Genomic DNA, 7,852 nt, shown 5'->3' on the forward strand with positions numbered 1-7,852 from the left:
GCGACTAACCTACCAGAACATCAGAGGGGAGAGGGCAACTTTGTGCGTATGTATCGGTGTGTGCGTGGGGGGGGGGGGAGACACCACAACACTTAATGGGGGGCAATTAACTGCCGGGAGAAATAGTAGAACAAGGGAAAAATATATGCCGGGAATCTAGTTACTGCCAGTAGAAATACTTAAGGGTGGAAAAACTGCCGGGAGAAGTTGAGTATAAAGGGCATGTGCATTGCCGGAAATGGTGTCCATGTTTTAGGACATCAAATCTGCCGGCACAATTAAACCTGGCCCACTATTTGCCGGGCTGTCCATGGCGCGAGACCAAAACCAATTGGGCCCAAACGTGTGGTGGCGCGGGAACGCGCAATAGACCGAAAACTTTCTAAAAAAAGATTAAAAAATTTCGCTCAAAAGACCTAGCCGCCGTCCCCAACTAGTTCTTTCCCAAATCGAACCCTAGAGAGCCCTCCTCCCCCACCGTCGCCGCCGCCGACACTCCCTCTGCCCTCGACCGCGCCCTCCACCACCGACCCCTCTGCCCTCGAATGCGCCTTCCACCATCGACCCCCTCCGCTGATCTGTGCGACCTCCACCCATGTCGATGACGCCAGTGCGTAGAGGTCAACCTCGCCTCCCTCCACACGCCTTTGGTTTCGCTCCCTTTGGCACCGCCACAAGGACTGGTTGACGGGGCTGGTGCGTCGAGGTCGACACCGGCTTGCTTCCCACCATGTCTCCCGCCACCCTGACGACGAGCACGGTGTCTGCTCCACACTACCCTAGTACAACATGGTGCTCAGATCTGTCATGGAGGAAACGCGATGCAGGTGTGATTTTTCCATACAAAGAAGCTCTCCTTTTCTGCTTGATGAAAACTCACAAGATGCTATCGCGTTATCTTCTATCTTCTCCTTGCTGCACATTTTCCCTACCTTCCACCGAGTCAGTACTTGGATCCAAGTCTTTCTTATTGCTACTTATTTTTATTTTGCTACTAAATTGATGCAGGTGCTACCAGTGAAAGGATTGGAGATTGGTTCTAGTAGTTGTAGGTTCGTTTGGAATTCATAATGCTCATGATTTGCAAAGCCTATCAGCCAGGTTATTGTACCCTTACTCTTGTATTTCATTTTCTTATCTTAATATGCATGTATATGTGCCTATGATTTGTAAAATGTAATGTTCTTCTATCCAACCAATTTTAGTGACATGGACGGGTCTTTGTTTATTCAGGTTCAGACATTGCACAACTGAAGGAAAGTGTTTCACAGCTTGAGAAAGTTCACTCACTAATGGCTGACTGTATACAACTCTAGAAAGTTTCTTGTGTTAGCATCTACAAGAACTAAATTATTGACATGAGTTGATATTGAAAATTGCTCTACAAAATTAACTACTTTTCCTTCCCTGATTTATCATCTACCAAATTGTTACACTATCAAAGCAGGCAGTTCAATGGTGCCCTATCTGAATACTCAACCTGCATGAAACATTGCACTGGGCAGAAAAATAATTGTAGAAAGGAATGCCATAAGTGGCTGGCACTGCCATAAGGCTATCACACACTGCACTAAATTGGGCTTGTTGGACCATGCAGGGCATCTATGCCAGATAATAGAAGCCCTGCAAGGCCCAACACGAATATAGTTTGCTTGTGATGAGGGGTCGATTTTCTGAGTTGCAGCCTCAATAATTTGCATCTTATGATCCAGAAAAGGAAAGAAAAACAATCTGTTTCTTACCGTGTTGGTTGGTTGGCTACACGCACATTTCCTATGAACCATGCCTTAATAATCAAGCCACCACTGTAATCTCACATCGTGATCAGTCCTCCCTTGATGAAGTAGCATACCGACAAGTTACATAATTTTCTGAAGTTCCTGGAATATTTTTTTGATGCTGCCTTCTTCGATACACTTTATTCTAAATCATTGGCTGATCTAAGCTCTTTTTTCACCAGAACACGTTGATGCATAGCATTAAATGCTTGCCTAAAAGAGTCCACAGCTCCTTGCGCTCAAGAATTATATTGTCTGACCTCCTAAGGGTCGTTGAGGAGTTGGCATATAATAGCAGCGACACAAACACTTAAAAAGGTATTCCTTTCACATGTAGGAAAAATAATTTCTATATGTTATGGATGAGGTATGGGGGGCAGTTTATCTTGGTAGTTAAGTCTTGGATTTAGTATTTTCCTTTCGGATACATGCTTGTTGCTATTTCAGAACATTGAAACTTTATTTTGAATTTTGTTTCCTATATGCTTCATGTAAATGAAACTGCAGTAAAGATACGAACTATGCTTGTCCTGAATGTGCTTATCCTTTTTATGCATATAATTAGTGGAACCTTTGACATGTATGGAACTAAGCTTTTGCTTGTCTTGTGTACTCTAAAGCTTAGTCTTTTGTTATTGGGCCAGTACTTGAAACAGTGTCTTGGTCTGCCAGTCGTAGAGTCATTTATGAATAGCATAGGTGTTGCCTTCATTTGTGTTCCTATGCATAGTCCAATACTTCTTTTTCCTTAATCTAATACTCCTTTTTCCTTAAGACAAGCAAAATGGAATCACATCCTCGATTATCTCTATGGTCCTGCATCATCTTTCATAGACTAATTAAGTTATAACCGACTTGCATTGTTTAGGGGAAATGTACCTTTCCATGTGTAAAGTGGTTAGACCTGGCATTACTGTTCAATATTTTGTACTCAACAGGAATCTTGCTATAGATACACACTAGAAGTCTAAAATCAATACTAGTGGAAATAGGTGTTCTGTCAACTACGCGTCCATTTTGTTGCATGTCTCGAGCCACTCAATTTGTGATTAAATAGGTGTTGTGCATATAATTTTGCCAACTGATTGACCATGTAAGACTGGAAACAGCACCATATTTGTGACATCTAACTTTTCTTTATGACATCCAACTTGTTCTATTTCTTGCAGAAAGTGCTAGTACATTGGATAAGAACATTGGCACATGTGACTGGGAGCCCAAAAGACTAGTAAGTATGTTGTAAACCACTTCAACATAACACCAAACATTTTGGTTTCTATACTACTGTCATGTTCGTGCTGGAAAAATGTTTGAATTTTGCTGTTTTCCATGGGATGAAACTATTTCATATCTTGAACTACATTCTTTGTGTGCTTATACCAAAATACAAAATCCGATGATGTCAATAATTCATACAAGTTGTGGATGTCACTTCCTTAGATCACTTCCTATTTTGTCTTATGTGCAGTTTCCTGGACGGTGTTCTATGGAATCTTCACATACATGAAACTAAAATTTATATCATAGGTAAGCATACGATGTAATTGTGGTGAACTAGATGTGCATCATTTATGTGTCAATGCATGAAACTGTTGACATTTTTTATTTTTCCATTAAATTGAATATTCAGTTGATGCCTTGAAAGGAAATTTGATTAGAAATTCTCTTGATGTTGTAGACGTATGTCTTATAGAACATGAATGGTGCACTCAATAAACTCTTTCGAGTTTTGTAAATCAATGTAATGCGGATAATGTTTTATTATACATGTGTTTTTCAAATTTTCTCTTACTGTCCAGGTTGGAAATGTTCCTGAAGACGGGTTAAGATACCTTGTCGTAACCATATGCTTTGAGCTCACCTAGAAGACCTTACAAGCTTTACTCTTTGTTCTTGTTCCATTCTGTACAACTTGGACGCCTTGAAACTGCAAATACTAAATTATGATGTAGATCTTCACATGTAAACAGTGAATTGCATATGTTTGTAACATTGTAAATGTTTGATGAACAGAATTTATAATATGAATGTGAAGTACTTGTGCAGATTCCTTCTGGTTTATTTCAATGGATGCCTCGTCATTGTGTATCTAAATGTAAAATAAATGAAGAAATGCAATACTAAAGTGTAATAATGATATAGATTGGGAAATAGGATACCACTGGCATATTATCTGCCGGGAAAACTATTAACTGCCGGGAGAACAAGTCTGCCGAGAGAATAGAAACTGCCAAGAGAAATTGGAACATGAGGGCATACAAACTGCCGGGAGATCTTTATCTGTCGGGAATTATAATCCCCGACAGTCATTCTTCTGGCAGTTCTGTCTGCCGGGAGAAAACCATTCCCGGCAGTTTGCCTGCCGTTCTAAGTCACTTCTCCCGGCAGTTTTTCTATCCTTGCGTCAGTGTTGTGGTGTAGAGTCGTCAACCTCGCCTCCGTCCACACGCCTCTGGTTTCGCTCCCTTCGGCACCGCCACAAGGACTGGTTGACGGGGCCGGTGCGTCAAGGTGGACGTCTCCTTGCTTCCCACCACGTCTCCCGCCACCCTGACGACGAGCGCAGTGTCTGCTCCCCACTACGCTACTACAACATGGTGTTCAGATCTGTCATGGAGGAAATGCGATGCAGGTGTGATTTTTCATTACAAAGAAGCTCTCCTTTTCTGCTTGATAAAAACTCACAAGATGCTGTCGCTTTATCTTCTCCTTGCTGTACATTTTCCCTACCTTCCACCGAGTCACTACTTGGCTCCAAGTCTTTCTTATTGCTACTTATTTTTATTTTGCTACTAAATTGATGCAGGTGCTACCAGCGAAAGGATTGGAGATTGGTTCTAGTAGTTGTAGGTTTGTTTGGAATTCATAATGCTCATGATTTGCAAAAGCTATCAGCCAGGTTATTGTACCCTTACTCTTGTATTTCATTTTCTTATCTTAATATGCATGTATATGTGCCTATGATTTGTAAAATGTAATGTTCTTCTATCCAGCCAATTTTAGTGACATGGACGGGTCTTTGTTTATTCAGGTTCAGCCATTGCACAACTGAAGGCAAGTGTTTCACAGCTTGAGAAAGTTTACTCACTAATGGCTGACTGTATACAACTCTAGAAAGTTTCTTGTGCTAGCATCTACAAGAACTAAATTATTGACATGAGTTGATATTGAAAATTGCTCTACAAAATTAACTACTTTTCCTTCCCTGATTTATCATCTACCAAATTGTTTCATTGCAGTTCAGTGGTGCCCTATCTGAATACTCAACCTGCATGAAACATTGCACTGGGCAGAAAATAATTTTAGAAAGGAATGCCGTAAGTTGCTGGCATTGCCATCAGGCTATCACACACTGCACTAAATTGGGCTTGTTGGACCATGCAGGGTCTGCACCAGATAATAGAAGCCCTGCAAGGGCCAACACGGCTATGGTTTGCTTGTGAGGAGGGGTCGATTTTCTGAGTTGCAGCCTAAATAATTTGTATCTTATGATCCAGAAAAGGAAAGAAAAACAATCTGTTTCTTACCGTGTTGGTTGGTTGGCTACACGCACATTTCCTATGAACCATGCCTTAATAGTCGAGCCGCCACTATAATCGCACATCGTGATCAGTCCTCCCTCGATGAAGTAGCATACCGACAAGTTAGTTAATTTTCTGAAGTTCCTAGAATAATTTTTTGACGCTGCCTGCTTCGATGCACTTTATTCTTAACCATTGGCTGATCTAAGCTCTTTTTTTACCAGAACACGTCGATGCATAGCATTAAACGCTTGCCCAAAAGAGTCCACAGCTCCCTGCGCTCAAGCATTATATTGTCTGACCTCCTGAGGGTCGTTGAGGAGTTGGCATATAATAGCTGCGACACAAATGCTTAAAAGGTATTCCTTTCACATGTAGGAAAAATAATTTCTATATGTTATGGATGAGGTATGGGGGGCAGTTTATCTTGGTAGTTAAGTCTTGGATTTAGTATTTTCCTTTCAGAGACATGCTTGTTGCTATTTCAGAACATTGAAACTTTATTTCGAATTTAGTTTCCTATATGCTTCATGCAAATGAAACTGCAATAAAGATACGAACTATGCTTGTCCTGAATGTGCTTAGCCTTTTTATGCGTACAATTAGTGGAACCTTTGACATGTCCGGAACTAAGCTTTTGCATGTCTTGTGTATTCTAAAGCTTAGTCTTTTGTTATTGGGCCATTACTTGAAACATTGTCTTGGTCTGCCAGTCGTAGAATCATTTATGAGTAGCATAGGTGTTGCCTTCAATTGTATTCCTATGCATAGTCCAATACTTCTTTTTCCTTGATCTAATACTCCTTTTTCCTTAAGACAAGCAAAATGGATTCACATCCTCGATTATCTCTATGGTCCTACATCATCTTTCATAGACTAATTAAGTTATAACCGGCTGGCATTGTTTAGGAGAAATGTACCTTTCCATGTGCAAAGTGGTTAGACTTGGCATTACTGTTCAATATTTTGTACTCAACAGGAATCTTGCTATAGATACACACTAGTAGTCTAAAATCAATACTAGTAGAAACATGTGTTCTGTCAACTACTCGCCCATTTTGTTGCATGTCTCGAGCCACTCAATTTGTGATTAAATAGGTGTTCAGCATATAATTTTGCCAACTGATTGACCATTTAAGACTGGAAACAGCACCATATTTGTGACATCTAACTTTTCTTTATGACATCCAACTTGTTCTATTTCTTGCAGAAAGTGCTAGTACATTGGATAAGAACATTGGCACATGTGACTGGGAGCCCAAAAGACTAGTAAGTATGTTGTAAACCACTTCAACATAACACCAAACATTTTGGTTTCTATACTACTGTCATGTACGTGCTGGAAAAATGTTTGAATTTTGCTGCTTTCCATGGGATGAAACTATTTCATATCTTGAACTACATTCTTTGTGTGCTTATACCAAAATACAAGATCCTATGATGTTAAAAATTCATACAAGTTGTGGATGTCACTTCCTTAGATCACTTCCTATTTTGTCCTATGTGCAGTTTCCTAGACGGTGTTCTATGGAATCTTCACATACAGGAAACTAAAATTTATATCATAGGTAAGCATACGATGTAATTGTGGTGAACTAGATGTGCTTAATTTATGTGTCAATGCATGAAACTGCTGACATTTTTTATTTTCCCATTAAATTGGATATTCAGTTGATGCCTTGAAAGGAAATTTGATTAGAAATTCACTTGATGTTGTAGACGTATGTCTTATAAAACAGGAATGGTGCACTCAATAGACTCTTTCGGGTGTTGTAAATCAATGTAATGCAGATAATGTTTTATTATACATTTGTTTTTAAAATTTTCTCTTACTGTCCAGGTTGGAAATGTTCCTAAAGACGGGTTAAGATACCTTGCCGTAACCATATGTTCTGAGCTCACCTAGAAGACCTTACAAGCTTTGCTCTTTGCTCTTGTTCCATTTTGTACAACTTGGACGCCTTGAAACTGCAGATACTAAATTATGATGTAGTTCTTCACACGTAATCAGTAAATTGCATATATTTTTAACCTTGTAAATGTTTGATGAATAGAATTTATAATATGAATGTGAAGTACTTGTGCAGATTCCTTTTGGTTTATTTCAATGGATGCCTCGTCAGTGTGTATCTAAATGTAAAATAAATGACGAAATACAATACTAAAGTGTAATAATGATATAGATTGGGAAATACGATACCACTGGCATATTATCTGCCGGGAAAACTATTAACTACAGGGTGAACAAGCTTGCCGGGAGAATAGAAACTGCCGGGAGAAACTGGAACACGAGGGCATACAAACTGCCGGGAGATCTTTATCTGCCACGAATTATAATCCTTGGCAGCCGTTCTTGTGGCAGTTCTATCTGCCAGGAGAAAACCATTCCCGACAGTTTGCCTGCTATTCTAAGTCACTTCTCCCGGTAGTTTTTCTATCCTTGCATCAGTGTTGTGGTGTAGTGAGAGCTAACTAGAGAGGTAGATGGACTCGTATATGTGTTGAGAAGGAGAGACCTAGCCATGTGTTGAGGGAGATCGATCAACATCCATA

At 40.0% G+C, this 7,852-nt stretch overlaps 1 long non-coding RNA gene across 2 annotated transcripts; it reads left to right on the plus strand.

The window, feature by feature from the left end:
- Positions 1 to 399: 399 nt before the first annotated feature.
- Positions 400 to 7,380, plus strand: LOC123137257 (uncharacterized). 2 transcript variants are annotated; one of them, XR_006467968.1, is made up of 9 exons: positions 400 to 1,101; positions 1,961 to 2,096; positions 2,948 to 3,006; positions 3,247 to 3,305; positions 3,578 to 4,410; positions 4,585 to 5,421; positions 5,524 to 5,658; positions 6,510 to 6,568; positions 7,140 to 7,380. It is a non-coding gene; the product is annotated as an uncharacterized lncRNA (long non-coding RNA). The 2 variants fall into 2 exon arrangements; XR_006467967.1 differs by having other exon boundaries at positions 4,585 to 5,658.
- Positions 7,381 to 7,852: the final 472 nt, after the last annotated feature.

This window comes from Triticum aestivum, chromosome 6B (assembly GCF_018294505.1).
Source record: "Triticum aestivum cultivar Chinese Spring chromosome 6B, IWGSC CS RefSeq v2.1, whole genome shotgun sequence".
NCBI lineage: Eukaryota > Viridiplantae > Streptophyta > Magnoliopsida > Poales > Poaceae > Triticum > Triticum aestivum.